This window comes from Rhinoderma darwinii, chromosome 4, assembly GCF_050947455.1.
Source record: "Rhinoderma darwinii isolate aRhiDar2 chromosome 4, aRhiDar2.hap1, whole genome shotgun sequence".
NCBI lineage: Eukaryota > Metazoa > Chordata > Amphibia > Anura > Rhinodermatidae > Rhinoderma > Rhinoderma darwinii.
In genome coordinates, this window is record NC_134690.1 from 340452824 (window position 1) to 340470144 (window position 17321).

The window sequence follows — 17321 nt, forward strand, 5'->3', positions numbered from 1 at the left end:
ACAATCTCAGAATCGCTTTGATAGGTAAAAGCATTACGGAGTTATTACCACATAAAGTGAAATATGTCAGATTTGAAAAAAATGGGTCTGGTCCTGAAGGCCAAAATGAGCTTGGTCCTGAAGGGGTTAAGGTGTGTAGTGAGCATTTTCACCCCACAGGTCTTTTCCATAAATGAATGCGCTGGTGCTAAGTAAAAATTACATTTTTCCACAGATATGCCATTTCAGTGGCAAATATGTTGTGCCCAGCTTATGTCACCTGGGAGACGCACCCCAAAAATTGTTAAAAGGGTTCTCCCGGGTATGGCGTTGCTATATATGTGGAAGTAAACTGCTGTTTGGGCACACTGTAGGGCTCAGATGGGTACCACAAGCCACAAGCTGGGCACCACATATTGGCATATCTATGGAAAAAAATCCCATTTTCACTCTGCAACATCGGGTGCACACTAATTTCTATAAAACACCTGCAGGGTTAACATGCTCACTACACCCCTAGGTGAATGCATTCAGGGGTGTAGTTTCCAAAATGGGTTCAATTCTGGGGGTTTCCACTGTTTTGTTCCCACAGGCGCTCAGAAACCAATCAAGCAAAATCTGCACTCCAAATGGCGCTCCTTCTCTTCTGAGCCCTGCCGTGTGCCCAAACAGCAGTTTAAGACCACATATGGGGTATTGCCGTACTTGGGAGAAATTGCTTTACAAATGTTGGGTTCTTTTTTTCCTTTATTTGTTGAGAAAATAAAAAAATTTGCACTAAAGCTACGTCTCATTGAAGAAAAGGGATTGTTTTTATTTTCACTGCCCAATTCTAATAAATTCTATGAAACACCTGTTGGGTCAAAATACTTACTACACACCTAGATGAATTCCTCGAGGGGTGTAGTTTCCTAAATAGAGTCACTTTTTGGGCGTTTTCATTGTTTTGTCCCCTCAGGGGCTTTGCAAATGTGACATGGCCTCCGCAAACCATTCCTGTAAATTTGAGCTCCAAAAGCCAAATAGCGCTCTTTCCCTTCTAAGCCCTGCTTTGTGTCCAAACAGACGTTTATTACCACATGTGGGGTATTGTTTTACTAGGAAGAAATCGCTTTACAAATTTTGCAGTGCTTTTTCTCCTTAAGTCCTTGTGGAAATGAGAAAAAAAAATCGCTAAACCTACATTTTCTTTTAAAAAATGTTGATTTTAATTTTCACGGCCTACTTCCAATAATTTCTGTAAAAAAAACTGTGCAGTCAAAATGCTCACTATACCCCTAGATAATTTCCTTGAGTGGTGTAGTTTCCCAAATGGGGTCACTTTTGGGGGATTTCCACTGTTTTGGTATCGCAAGAGCCCTTCAAACCTGACATGGTGCCTAAAATATATTCTAATAAAAATAAGGCCCCAAAATCCACTAGGTGCTCCTTTGCTTCTGAGGCCGGTGCTTCAGTCCAGTAGCACGCTACGGCCACATGTGGGATATTTCATAAAACTGCAGAACCTGGGCAATAAATATTGAGTTGCATTTTTCTGGTAAAACTTTCTGTGTTATAAAAAAAATTGGATTCAATTAATTTCTGCAAAAAAATATGAAATTTGTAAATTTCACCTCTACTTTGCTTTCATTCCTGTGAAAGGGTTAAGAAATTTTCTAAATGCTGTTTTGAATACTTTGAGGCATGACGTTTTTAAAATGGGGTGACTTTTTGGGGGTGACGAAGCCTAATCGGCTTGCTGTCAGTGAATAACTGACAGATCTATTACATTGCACTACGTAGGTATTGCAATGTATTAGAAAAAAATAAATCTGACAGTTGGACCTTCAAGTCCTCTAGTGGGACTTGAGAAAAAGTGTTTACCTGGCCTGCCAAAAAATAGGATAAAACGTGATCAAAAAGTCGCATGGCACAAGCTGGGCACCACATATTGGCATATCTATGGAAAAAAATCCCATTTTCACTCTGCAACATCGAGTGCACACTAATTTCTACAAAACACCTGCAGGGTTAACATGCTCACTACACCCCTAGGTGATTGCATTCAGGAGTGTAGTTTCCAAAATCGGTTCAATTCTGGGGGGTTTCCACTGTTTTGGTCCTACAGGCGCCCAGAAACCAATCCAGCAAAATCTGCACTCCAAATGGCACTCCTTCCCTTCTGAGCCCTGTCGTGTGCCCAAACAGCAGTTTATGACCACATATGGGGTATTGCCGTACTTGGGAGAAATTGCTTTACAAATGTTGGCTTCTTTTTTTCCTTTATTTGTTGAGAAAATGAAAAATTTTGCAATAAAGCTAGGTCTCATTGAAGAAAAGGGATTGTTTTTATTTTCACTGCCCAATTCTAATAAATTCTATGAAACACCCGTTGGGTCAAAATGCTTACTACACACCTAGATGAATTCCTCGAGGGGTGTAGTTTCCTAAATAGAGTCACTTTTTGGGCGTTTTCATTGTTTTGTCCCCTCAGGGGCTTTGCAAATGCGACATGGCATCCGCAAATCATTCCTGCTTAATGTGATCTCCAAAAGCCAAATAGTGCTCTTTCCCTTCTAAGTTCGTGCCGTGTGCCCAAACAGCCGTTTATTACCACATGTAGGGTATTGTTTTACTCGGGAGAAATTGCTCTACAAATTTTGCTGTGCTTTTTCTCCTTCAGTCCTTGTGGAAATGAGAAAAAATAACCTAAAACTACATTTTCTTTGAAAAAATGTAGATTTTTATTTTCAGGGCCTACTTCCAATAATTTCTGCAAAAAACCTGTGGGGTCAAAACGCTCACTATACCCCTAGATAATTTCCTCAATGGGTGTAGTTTCCAAAATGGGTTCACTTGTGGTGGGGTTTCCACTGTTTTATCCCCTCAGGGGCTTTGTAAATGTGACATGGCCTCCGCAAACCATTCCTGCTAAATTTGAGCTCCAAAAGCCAAATATCGCTCTTTCCCTTCTAAGCCCTGCTGTGTGTCCAAACAGCCGTTTATTACCACATGTGGGGTATTGTTTTACTAGAAAGAAATCGCTTTACAAATTTTGCAGTGCTTTTTCTCCTTAAGTCCTTGTGGAAATGAGAAAAAAAATCGCTAAACCTACATTTTCTTTTAAAAAATGTCGATTTTAATTTTAACGGCCTACTTCCAATAATTTCTGTAAAAAAACTGTGCAGTCAAAATGCTCACTATACCCCTAGATAATTTCCTTGAGTGGTGTAGTTTCCCAAATGGGGTCACTTTTGGGGGATTTCCACTGTTTTGGTACCGCAAGAGCCCTTCAAACCTGACATGGTGCCTAAAATATATTCTAATAAAAATAAGGCCCCAAAATCCACTAGGTGCTCCTTTGCTTCTGAGGCCGGTGCTTCAGTCCAGTAGCACGCTACGGCCACATGTGGGATATTTAATAAAACTGCAGAACCTGGGCAATAAATATTGAGTTGCATTTTTCTGGTAAAACTTTCTGTGTTATAAAAAAAATTGGATTAAAATTTATTTCTGCAAAAAAATATGAAATTTGTAAATTTCACCTCTACTTTGCTTTAATTCCTGTGAAAGGGTTAAGAAATTTTCTAAATGCTGTTTTGAATAAACAAAATGTAGAACAATAGCGACCTCCAGCTCACCTTATATAGCAGATTTGTGTCATCTGGCACGGATCCTCGTGTCGGCACACGGTTTGTAGACAATGGTAGGAACAGAAGAGTTTGGATCCAGCGTAGATTTAAGAGGTAAAATGGAACAATGTTCCAAGTTTAATGAGAAAAAATATATATATATTTTTCTTTTTTAAAAAAGAGAGAAAATCACCAGGATGAAAATTTAAAAGATGTGCAGTCCTGGTCGTGTAAGGGAAAGATATCCTATAGTAGGTAGAGCCTACGCGTTTCAAACGCTACACGCGTCCTTAGTCATGGCTGATGCTGACCTTATGGTGTGTTTGACTGGGATATATATCCCGGTTCGCAGGTGTTACTGATAGCCACTGATTGTGATCTCTTAATTTTTGTTACGTAACCTCACAGTATTATAATCCTTTGTATACATAATTTTCCCGTTGTCCGAGTAGCTGTGATTTCACGGTAAGCCCTTATAGTGGAATAAGTTGAATTGTTATAATTTTAAGACATATTGTATCATGATTTGATTCAAAGTGTCACATATACATTTGGCTCTGCTTTATCAATGGACATAGCTTCCGGTTAAATGAGTAGTGGTTTTTGTTTGCGTTTCACCGTACATAGTAATTATGGAACGCAGTTCAAAAATATAGCGGCAATTGAGAGCTAATGTCGGGTTAGAAGGTAAATTGAGTGAAGAACTATGTGTGGAGAGGAAAACATTGTTTAGTTCATAACGTGAATAATTATGACTACTATATTTAGCTAAAATATCTTTATATATCTGAATATTTATATTTCTGTGAGGTTTCAATTATAAGAAATAACGAACAGCGCATATTGGATGTCAGTGTTTAATTGACAATATTGACTCTGTCCTAATGCTGCAAACGAGATATTTGTACTATATTCGAAAGGTCAGTAATAGGTATGGATACCACATGAAAAGTGAGGGATATCTTGAAATTATATGATTTTAAAGAGAGAAAGGAAAATATATACACAATGAAGTGTATATAAGTGTGGTGACTTAAAAAATGTAACAATGCAATAAAAGTATAACATGCACGATACATTATTAAAAATGTTAGTACAGTCCTTGACACAGAAAATAAGTGGATATAGAGATTATTTGTTTAGAATAAACAAATGAGTGAACGAAAATTTATGAGAATTGGTCACAAAATTTTGATTACGACCCATGTATGACATGTTTATGTGAAACTGGACGAAGCTTGTGAATAATTGGAAATTTTTAGTTCTGTGTTGGGTATGATTTGATAGTGAGTATAGAGGTCGCATTTAAAGATTATGTTTAATAATGAAGACTCAAATCATTTCTTATATTAAGACCGTTAGGAGAACGGGTATTTAGCATGAAAATCCAATATGCTTCGCGTTGATGGATTTTATGAAGTAAGTCTCCCCCTCTTTTGGATAAGTGTACTTTCTCTATTGCTTGGCATTGAAAAGATTTAATTGCTCTATTATGTTGATAGATAAAATGCCTTGCCGCATTAGAGATATTAACTATATTCTGGTTGCGGATATAACTTAGATGCTCTAAAATTCTGGTTTTAAATTTCCTACTTGTGCATCCAACATATTTCAATTTGCATTCTGTGCATTCGATAGTATAAATAACCGCAGTTGAATTGCAGTTTATATAATTTTGTACTGTGAAAGTGGTTGTGTTGTCTGCATTGGAAAAAGTTTTGCTGGGATGAGCATAAGTACATGTTTTACATGGATGGTGTCCGCACTTATAGAAGCCTTTGTTTTCTAGCCAGGTCGTTTTTGTCTTATCTGAAGAAAAAAACGAAGGAGAGAGGGAGCTACCCAAAGATGGAGCTTTTCGGGCAACTATTCTGATTCCTTCTTGGAGGATGGAACGTAGGTGGTCATCGTCTAATAAGATGGGTAAGTATTTATTTATTATATGTTTAATTTTGGAAAATTGGTTGCTTTGCTGTAATATCAACGTGGGTATATAATGATCAGGTTCATTCGATTTTTTGGAATCATGGAGTAAGTTGTTTCTTTCTAATTTCGCAGTTATGGTATTAGCTCTGTTAAGTGACCAATTTGGGTACCCTCTGGTTTTTAGTCTAGAGTATATTTGTTTTTGCTCAATTTTGAATTGTTTGTCAGAACTACAATTTCTTCTCGCCCTATACATTTCTCCTACAGGGATATTTGTGATTGTTTTTTTCGAATGGTTACTATTTGCATGCAAGATGGTGTTTGCGGAGGTCGGTTTGCGATGGGATTTAGATTCAATTATTAGACCTTCTGATCCTTTTAATTCTAGATCTAAAAATATGATGTCAGTTTTATTATGACTGTGTGTGAATTTTAGATTATGAGCATTGTCATTCATATAATCTAGAAATTTTGGGATGGTTGAGACATCTCCTGACCAGATGAACAGTAAATCGTCGATATATCTTTTATACCATTCAATCTGGTGTCCAAAAGGATTATTAGTGGAGAAAATGGTATGTTCCTCCCACCATGCCATCACTAAGTTGGCTATAGATGGCGAAAATTTAGCTCCCATCGAGACTCCGCTGAGTTGTAGGTAGAATTGTCTATTAAATTGGAAATAGTTATGAGTCATGAGAAACATCAAAACCTGTAGAATATATTCTTGAAATTTATTTGTATATAAGCTGTGAGTAGTTAGATGGTATTTCAAGGCATTATATGCTGTTTGGTGTGGAATTGAAGTATACAATGATACTACATCACAGGTGAGCCATGAGTAATCTTTTTTCCAAATTTTGTGTTGAAATGAACATAAGACATCGCGTGTGTCTTTTAGAAATGCCAGGGTTTGTTGGGCTAATGGCTGTAGTATTGTATCCAGCCATTCGGATAATTTTTCTAAGATGGAGCCAATTCCTGACACAATCGGGCGCATAGGTGTAGGTTTTATCTGTTTATGGATTTTGGGGAGAGCATGTATTATAGGTATAACCGGCTGCTCAATATATATGTAATTTAATTCTTTTTGGTTAATATGTCCATTATTAAGACCTTCATCCAACAGATGTTTCAGTTTTGTTTGTATATGTTCCGTAGGGTTAGCGCTTAGTTTTCTATATGTCTGTTCGTCTGATAGAAGATTTAATATAGACGTTTCATAGTCGGATTTGTCCATAACAGCTATGCCTCCACCCTTGTCTGCCATTTTAATTATAATTTGTTTGTTTTTTTGAAGTGATTTTTTGGCATTGTATAATCTTTGAGGAAGGTTGGATTTATACTTATGTTGTTTTACTTCATTAGACAAGGTTAGGAGTTCTTTTTCTACTACTGTCTGGAAGGTGTTCATTGAATCTGTTCTTGATTGGACAGGATAGTATTTCGTGTTGGTTGTAGAAAAATTACTTAATTTGTTTTCAGTATTGGTTGCTGGGTTACAGTTGTCTCTAAGAAGACTGTCTAGACTGGCAATTGCTTGAAGCTCTTGAAAAGAAGAAAAAGTTGTATGTTGCTCATTGATGGTTTGAGACAATGTATCACTTGAATAATTGTCTTCCATTACATATTGACCTGAATTCACTGGTAAATCTTCAGTCAGATCAGTTTGTTCACTGGTTGAGGATTGTAGCATAGAGATGGAAGTCTCAGAAGGTGTTCTGTAATTTCTTGTAATAGACCTTGGTAGTGCAGATGACATATTATCTTGACTTGAATTTTGTTGGTCAGAATTGAGAAAATGTCGTTTTATGGTGAGATTTCTGACGAATTTATTTATATCGAGGATGGTATGAAAAATATCAAAATTGTTGTTTGGTGCAAAATTCAACCCTAAAGATAGGACTTCACTTTGTGCTGGTGTTAATGTAATGGAAGACAAATTTACTACGTTTGAATTTATAGCTGGTATTTCCGTGATCGGAGGTGACGGCTCTGGTTTGGTTCCAGTCTTTCTGTGTTTCCTGCCGCCCCTCCTTCTTCGTTTTTTGAGGACATGTAATTGGAAGGATCGGATCGATGTACATATTTGGAGCGAGATCTAAAATTATCGTCTTCTGATAGTCCTTCCAGTGATTCAGGTTCGGTTGAACTGAAACTAACTCTGTGCAATGCCTCTCTTTGTCTATTATGTTGTTGGAGACTTCGATTTTTTAGAATTGGTTTGGGTCTTGTTCGGTTTGAGTCTCGTCTGTTCCAGTTATATACTTGATTGTTTTGGTAATCTCGCATATCTCTGATAAACTTGGTTTTTTTAGAATCTGCCAGGGATCGATCTAGTTTGTCTATGTAAGACGAAGTACGATTGTCCAGTAGTGCCATATCTGGTGAGCTAGGTAGGTCGTCTATTTTGGTTTTAATTTCTAAGATTTTTTCTTCTAGTTCTAAAAGTTTAGATTCCTCTTCCTTGGTAATGAGCTTCATCAGTTTGATTGAGCATTCTGTAAGTGCCTGGTTCCATTCCTTGTTAAATGTTTCTGAATAATTGAAGGTGGGTAGTTTTTTAATTCTTAAGCCTCTTGGGATCATATCTTTCTCAATATAGTTTCTGAGAGTCGTTAAATCCCACCATATTTTTGCTTGGTGAACCATATGTTTTTCCATTTCGTGGAACAAATTTTCCAAATCATGATGGTGCGTTAATATAGTGCCTTGGTTGCCAAAGACTTTAGCTGCCATTTGGGCTCGAGTAGATTGTATAGCATTCGTCATGTTTTGGGAAGTGTATATAGCGTTTCGTTTTTCCACAATTGTAATGGATATGATTGACTGTTGTCAAGGTACTGGTACAAGTTGATAAAAACACAAAAATTGGAAGAAAAATACAGCCACTGAGTATATAAACCAATCTAATGTATTGAGTCTCTTATCTATACTTTTGATTGTACATGGTAAATTTTCGTGATAACTTCCCTTTTGACACTGTTCACACAGTAATTATAAGCGTTATTTTTTGGAAATAGCTTTTCAATCCTGGTAACATGAGGCATAAGGTAAGGCAGGCACGTGAGGCATGAACCGAGGGTGGATAAACAAAATGTAGAACAATAGCGACCTCCAGCTCACCTTATATAGCAGATTTGTGTCATCTGGCACGGATCCTCGTGTCGGCACACGGTTTGTAGACAATGGTAGGAACAGAAGAGTTTGGATCCAGCGTAGATTTAAGAGGTAAAATGGAACAATGTTCCAAGTTTAATGAGAAAAAATATATATATATTTTTCTTTTTTAAAAAAGAGAGAAAATCACCAGGATGAAAATTTAAAAGATGTGCAGTCCTGGTCGTGTAAGGGAAAGATATCCTATAGTAGGTAGAGCCTACGCGTTTCAAACGCTACACGCGTCCTTAGTCATGGCTGATGCTGACCTTATGGTGTGTTTGACTGGGATATATATCCCGGTTCGCAGGTGTTACTGATAGCCACTGATTGTGATCTCTTAATTTTTGTTACGTAACCTCACAGTATTATAATCCTTTGTATACATAATTTTCCCGTTGTCCGAGTAGCTGTGATTTCACGGTAAGCCCTTATAGTGGAATAAGTTGAATTGTTATAATTTTAAGACATATTGTATCATGATTTGATTCAAAGTGTCACATATACATTTGGCTCTGCTTTATCAATGGACATAGCTTCCGGTTAAATGAGTAGTGGTTTTTGTTTGCGTTTCACCGTACATAGTAATTATGGAACGCAGTTCAAAAATATAGCGGCAATTGAGAGCTAATGTCGGGTTAGAAGGTAAATTGAGTGAAGAACTATGTGTGGAGAGGAAAACATTGTTTAGTTCATAACGTGAATAATTATGACTACTATATTTAGCTAAAATATCTTTATATATCTGAATATTTATATTTCTGTGAGGTTTCAATTATAAGAAATAACGAACAGCGCATATTGGATGTCAGTGTTTAATTGACAATATTGACTCTGTCCTAATGCTGCAAACGAGATATTTGTACTATATTCGAAAGGTCAGTAATAGGTATGGATACCACATGAAAAGTGAGGGATATCTTGAAATTATATGATTTTAAAGAGAGAAAGGAAAATATATACACAATGAAGTGTATATAAGTGTGGTGACTTAAAAAATGTAACAATGCAATAAAAGTATAACATGCACGATACATTATTAAAAATGTTAGTACAGTCCTTGACACAGAAAATAAGTGGATATAGAGATTATTTGTTTAGAATAAACAAATGAGTGAACGAAAATTTATGAGAATTGGTCACAAAATTTTGATTACGACCCATGTATGACATGTTTATGTGAAACTGGACGAAGCTTGTGAATAATTGGAAATTTTTAGTTCTGTGTTGGGTATGATTTGATAGTGAGTATAGAGGTCGCATTTAAAGATTATGTTTAATAATGAAGACTCAAATCATTTCTTATATTAAGACCGTTAGGAGAACGGGTATTTAGCATGAAAATCCAATATGCTTCGCGTTGATGGATTTTATGAAGTAAGTCTCCCCCTCTTTTGGATAAGTGTACTTTCTCTATTGCTTGGCATTGAAAAGATTTAATTGCTCTATTATGTTGATAGATAAAATGCCTTGCCGCATTAGAGATATTAACTATATTCTGGTTGCGGATATAACTTAGATGCTCTAAAATTCTGGTTTTAAATTTCCTACTTGTGCATCCAACATATTTCAATTTGCATTCTGTGCATTCGATAGTATAAATAACCGCAGTTGAATTGCAGTTTATATAATTTTGTACTGTGAAAGTGGTTGTGTTGTCTGCATTGGAAAAAGTTTTGCTGGGATGAGCATAAGTACATGTTTTACATGGATGGTGTCCGCACTTATAGAAGCCTTTGTTTTCTAGCCAGGTCGTTTTTGTCTTATCTGAAGAAAAAAACGAAGGAGAGAGGGAGCTACCCAAAGATGGAGCTTTTCGGGCAACTATTCTGATTCCTTCTTGGAGGATGGAACGTAGGTGGTCATCGTCTAATAAGATGGGTAAGTATTTATTTATTATATGTTTAATTTTGGAAAATTGGTTGCTTTGCTGTAATATCAACGTGGGTATATAATGATCAGGTTCATTCGATTTTTTGGAATCATGGAGTAAGTTGTTTCTTTCTAATTTCGCAGTTATGGTATTAGCTCTGTTAAGTGACCAATTTGGGTACCCTCTGGTTTTTAGTCTAGAGTATATTTGTTTTTGCTCAATTTTGAATTGTTTGTCAGAACTACAATTTCTTCTCGCCCTATACATTTCTCCTACAGGGATATTTGTGATTGTTTTTTTCGAATGGTTACTATTTGCATGCAAGATGGTGTTTGCGGAGGTCGGTTTGCGATGGGATTTAGATTCAATTATTAGACCTTCTGATCCTTTTAATTCTAGATCTAAAAATATGATGTCAGTTTTATTATGACTGTGTGTGAATTTTAGATTATGAGCATTGTCATTCATATAATCTAGAAATTTTGGGATGGTTGAGACATCTCCTGACCAGATGAACAGTAAATCGTCGATATATCTTTTATACCATTCAATCTGGTGTCCAAAAGGATTATTAGTGGAGAAAATGGTATGTTCCTCCCACCATGCCATCACTAAGTTGGCTATAGATGGCGAAAATTTAGCTCCCATCGAGACTCCGCTGAGTTGTAGGTAGAATTGTCTATTAAATTGGAAATAGTTATGAGTCATGAGAAACATCAAAACCTGTAGAATATATTCTTGAAATTTATTTGTATATAAGCTGTGAGTAGTTAGATGGTATTTCAAGGCATTATATGCTGTTTGGTGTGGAATTGAAGTATACAATGATACTACATCACAGGTGAGCCATGAGTAATCTTTTTTCCAAATTTTGTGTTGAAATGAACATAAGACATCGCGTGTGTCTTTTAGAAATGCCAGGGTTTGTTGGGCTAATGGCTGTAGTATTGTATCCAGCCATTCGGATAATTTTTCTAAGATGGAGCCAATTCCTGACACAATCGGGCGCATAGGTGTAGGTTTTATCTGTTTATGGATTTTGGGGAGAGCATGTATTATAGGTATAACCGGCTGCTCAATATATATGTAATTTAATTCTTTTTGGTTAATATGTCCATTATTAAGACCTTCATCCAACAGATGTTTCAGTTTTGTTTGTATATGTTCCGTAGGGTTAGCGCTTAGTTTTCTATATGTCTGTTCGTCTGATAGAAGATTTAATATAGACGTTTCATAGTCGGATTTGTCCATAACAGCTATGCCTCCACCCTTGTCTGCCATTTTAATTATAATTTGTTTGTTTTTTTGAAGTGATTTTTTGGCATTGTATAATCTTTGAGGAAGGTTGGATTTATACTTATGTTGTTTTACTTCATTAGACAAGGTTAGGAGTTCTTTTTCTACTACTGTCTGGAAGGTGTTCATTGAATCTGTTCTTGATTGGACAGGATAGTATTTCGTGTTGGTTGTAGAAAAATTACTTAATTTGTTTTCAGTATTGGTTGCTGGGTTACAGTTGTCTCTAAGAAGACTGTCTAGACTGGCAATTGCTTGAAGCTCTTGAAAAGAAGAAAAAGTTGTATGTTGCTCATTGATGGTTTGAGACAATGTATCACTTGAATAATTGTCTTCCATTACATATTGACCTGAATTCACTGGTAAATCTTCAGTCAGATCAGTTTGTTCACTGGTTGAGGATTGTAGCATAGAGATGGAAGTCTCAGAAGGTGTTCTGTAATTTCTTGTAATAGACCTTGGTAGTGCAGATGACATATTATCTTGACTTGAATTTTGTTGGTCAGAATTGAGAAAATGTCGTTTTATGGTGAGATTTCTGACGAATTTATTTATATCGAGGATGGTATGAAAAATATCAAAATTGTTGTTTGGTGCAAAATTCAACCCTAAAGATAGGACTTCACTTTGTGCTGGTGTTAATGTAATGGAAGACAAATTTACTACGTTTGAATTTATAGCTGGTATTTCCGTGATCGGAGGTGACGGCTCTGGTTTGGTTCCAGTCTTTCTGTGTTTCCTGCCGCCCCTCCTTCTTCGTTTTTTGAGGACATGTAATTGGAAGGATCGGATCGATGTACATATTTGGAGCGAGATCTAAAATTATCGTCTTCTGATAGTCCTTCCAGTGATTCAGGTTCGGTTGAACTGAAACTAACTCTGTGCAATGCCTCTCTTTGTCTATTATGTTGTTGGAGACTTCGATTTTTTAGAATTGGTTTGGGTCTTGTTCGGTTTGAGTCTCGTCTGTTCCAGTTATATACTTGATTGTTTTGGTAATCTCGCATATCTCTGATAAACTTGGTTTTTTTAGAATCTGCCAGGGATCGATCTAGTTTGTCTATGTAAGACGAAGTACGATTGTCCAGTAGTGCCATATCTGGTGAGCTAGGTAGGTCGTCTATTTTGGTTTTAATTTCTAAGATTTTTTCTTCTAGTTCTAAAAGTTTAGATTCCTCTTCCTTGGTAATGAGCTTCATCAGTTTGATTGAGCATTCTGTAAGTGCCTGGTTCCATTCCTTGTTAAATGTTTCTGAATAATTGAAGGTGGGTAGTTTTTTAATTCTTAAGCCTCTTGGGATCATATCTTTCTCAATATAGTTTCTGAGAGTCGTTAAATCCCACCATATTTTTGCTTGGTGAACCATATGTTTTTCCATTTCGTGGAACAAATTTTCCAAATCATGATGGTGCGTTAATATAGTGCCTTGGTTGCCAAAGACTTTAGCTGCCATTTGGGCTCGAGTAGATTGTATAGCATTCGTCATGTTTTGGGAAGTGTATATAGCGTTTCGTTTTTCCACAATTGTAATGGATATGATTGACTGTTGTCAAGGTACTGGTACAAGTTGATAAAAACACAAAAATTGGAAGAAAAATACAGCCACTGAGTATATAAACCAATCTAATGTATTGAGTCTCTTATCTATACTTTTGATTGTACATGGTAAATTTTCGTGATAACTTCCCTTTTGACACTGTTCACACAGTAATTATAAGCGTTATTTTTTGGAAATAGCTTTTCAATCCTGGTAACATGAGGCATAAGGTAAGGCAGGCACGTGAGGCATGAACCGAGGGTGGATAAACAAAATGTAGAACAATAGCGACCTCCAGCTCACCTTATATAGCAGATTTGTGTCATCTGGCACGGATCCTCGTGTCGGCACACGGTTTGTAGACAATGGTAGGAACAGAAGAGTTTGGATCCAGCGTAGATTTAAGAGGTAAAATGGAACAATGTTCCAAGTTTAATGAGAAAAAATATATATATATTTTTCTTTTTTAAAAAAGAGAGAAAATCACCAGGATGAAAATTTAAAAGATGTGCAGTCCTGGTCGTGTAAGGGAAAGATATCCTATAGTAGGTAGAGCCTACGCGTTTCAAACGCTACACGCGTCCTTAGTCATGGCTGATGCTGACCTTATGGTGTGTTTGACTGGGATATATATCCCGGTTCGCAGGTGTTACTGATAGCCACTGATTGTGATCTCTTAATTTTTGTTACGTAACCTCACAGTATTATAATCCTTTGTATACATAATTTTCCCGTTGTCCGAGTAGCTGTGATTTCACGGTAAGCCCTTATAGTGGAATAAGTTGAATTGTTATAATTTTAAGACATATTGTATCATGATTTGATTCAAAGTGTCACATATACATTTGGCTCTGCTTTATCAATGGACATAGCTTCCGGTTAAATGAGTAGTGGTTTTTGTTTGCGTTTCACCGTACATAGTAATTATGGAACGCAGTTCAAAAATATAGCGGCAATTGAGAGCTAATGTCGGGTTAGAAGGTAAATTGAGTGAAGAACTATGTGTGGAGAGGAAAACATTGTTTAGTTCATAACGTGAATAATTATGACTACTATATTTAGCTAAAATATCTTTATATATCTGAATATTTATATTTCTGTGAGGTTTCAATTATAAGAAATAACGAACAGCGCATATTGGATGTCAGTGTTTAATTGACAATATTGACTCTGTCCTAATGCTGCAAACGAGATATTTGTACTATATTCGAAAGGTCAGTAATAGGTATGGATACCACATGAAAAGTGAGGGATATCTTGAAATTATATGATTTTAAAGAGAGAAAGGAAAATATATACACAATGAAGTGTATATAAGTGTGGTGACTTAAAAAATGTAACAATGCAATAAAAGTATAACATGCACGATACATTATTAAAAATGTTAGTACAGTCCTTGACACAGAAAATAAGTGGATATAGAGATTATTTGTTTAGAATAAACAAATGAGTGAACGAAAATTTATGAGAATTGGTCACAAAATTTTGATTACGACCCATGTATGACATGTTTATGTGAAACTGGACGAAGCTTGTGAATAATTGGAAATTTTTAGTTCTGTGTTGGGTATGATTTGATAGTGAGTATAGAGGTCGCATTTAAAGATTATGTTTAATAATGAAGACTCAAATCATTTCTTATATTAAGACCGTTAGGAGAACGGGTATTTAGCATGAAAATCCAATATGCTTCGCGTTGATGGATTTTATGAAGTAAGTCTCCCCCTCTTTTGGATAAGTGTACTTTCTCTATTGCTTGGCATTGAAAAGATTTAATTGCTCTATTATGTTGATAGATAAAATGCCTTGCCGCATTAGAGATATTAACTATATTCTGGTTGCGGATATAACTTAGATGCTCTAAAATTCTGGTTTTAAATTTCCTACTTGTGCATCCAACATATTTCAATTTGCATTCTGTGCATTCGATAGTATAAATAACCGCAGTTGAATTGCAGTTTATATAATTTTGTACTGTGAAAGTGGTTGTGTTGTCTGCATTGGAAAAAGTTTTGCTGGGATGAGCATAAGTACATGTTTTACATGGATGGTGTCCGCACTTATAGAAGCCTTTGTTTTCTAGCCAGGTCGTTTTTGTCTTATCTGAAGAAAAAAACGAAGGAGAGAGGGAGCTACCCAAAGATGGAGCTTTTCGGGCAACTATTCTGATTCCTTCTTGGAGGATGGAACGTAGGTGGTCATCGTCTAATAAGATGGGTAAGTATTTATTTATTATATGTTTAATTTTGGAAAATTGGTTGCTTTGCTGTAATATCAACGTGGGTATATAATGATCAGGTTCATTCGATTTTTTGGAATCATGGAGTAAGTTGTTTCTTTCTAATTTCGCAGTTATGGTATTAGCTCTGTTAAGTGACCAATTTGGGTACCCTCTGGTTTTTAGTCTAGAGTATATTTGTTTTTGCTCAATTTTGAATTGTTTGTCAGAACTACAATTTCTTCTCGCCCTATACATTTCTCCTACAGGGATATTTGTGATTGTTTTTTTCGAATGGTTACTATTTGCATGCAAGATGGTGTTTGCGGAGGTCGGTTTGCGATGGGATTTAGATTCAATTATTAGACCTTCTGATCCTTTTAATTCTAGATCTAAAAATATGATGTCAGTTTTATTATGACTGTGTGTGAATTTTAGATTATGAGCATTGTCATTCATATAATCTAGAAATTTTGGGATGGTTGAGACATCTCCTGACCAGATGAACAGTAAATCGTCGATATATCTTTTATACCATTCAATCTGGTGTCCAAAAGGATTATTAGTGGAGAAAATGGTATGTTCCTCCCACCATGCCATCACTAAGTTGGCTATAGATGGCGAAAATTTAGCTCCCATCGAGACTCCGCTGAGTTGTAGGTAGAATTGTCTATTAAATTGGAAATAGTTATGAGTCATGAGAAACATCAAAACCTGTAGAATATATTCTTGAAATTTATTTGTATATAAGCTGTGAGTAGTTAGATGGTATTTCAAGGCATTATATGCTGTTTGGTGTGGAATTGAAGTATACAATGATACTACATCACAGGTGAGCCATGAGTAATCTTTTTTCCAAATTTTGTGTTGAAATGAACATAAGACATCGCGTGTGTCTTTTAGAAATGCCAGGGTTTGTTGGGCTAATGGCTGTAGTATTGTATCCAGCCATTCGGATAATTTTTCTAAGATGGAGCCAATTCCTGACACAATCGGGCGCATAGGTGTAGGTTTTATCTGTTTATGGATTTTGGGGAGAGCATGTATTATAGGTATAACCGGCTGCTCAATATATATGTAATTTAATTCTTTTTGGTTAATATGTCCATTATTAAGACCTTCATCCAACAGATGTTTCAGTTTTGTTTGTATATGTTCCGTAGGGTTAGCGCTTAGTTTTCTATATGTCTGTTCGTCTGATAGAAGATTTAATATAGACGTTTCATAGTCGGATTTGTCCATAACAGCTATGCCTCCACCCTTGTCTGCCATTTTAATTATAATTTGTTTGTTTTTTTGAAGTGATTTTTTGGCATTGTATAATCTTTGAGGAAGGTTGGATTTATACTTATGTTGTTTTACTTCATTAGACAAGGTTAGGAGTTCTTTTTCTACTACTGTCTGGAAGGTGTTCATTGAATCTGTTCTTGATTGGACAGGATAGTATTTCGTGTTGGTTGTAGAAAAATTACTTAATTTGTTTTCAGTATTGGTTGCTGGGTTACAGTTGTCTCTAAGAAGACTGTCTAGACTGGCAATTGCTTGAAGCTCTTGAAAAGAAGAAAAAGTTGTATGTTGCTCATTGATGGTTTGAGACAATGTATCACTTGAATAATTGTCTTCCATTACATATTGACCTGAATTCACTGGTAAATCTTCAGTCAGATCAGTTTGTTCACTGGTTGAGGATTGTAGCATAGAGATGGAAGTCTCAGAAGGTG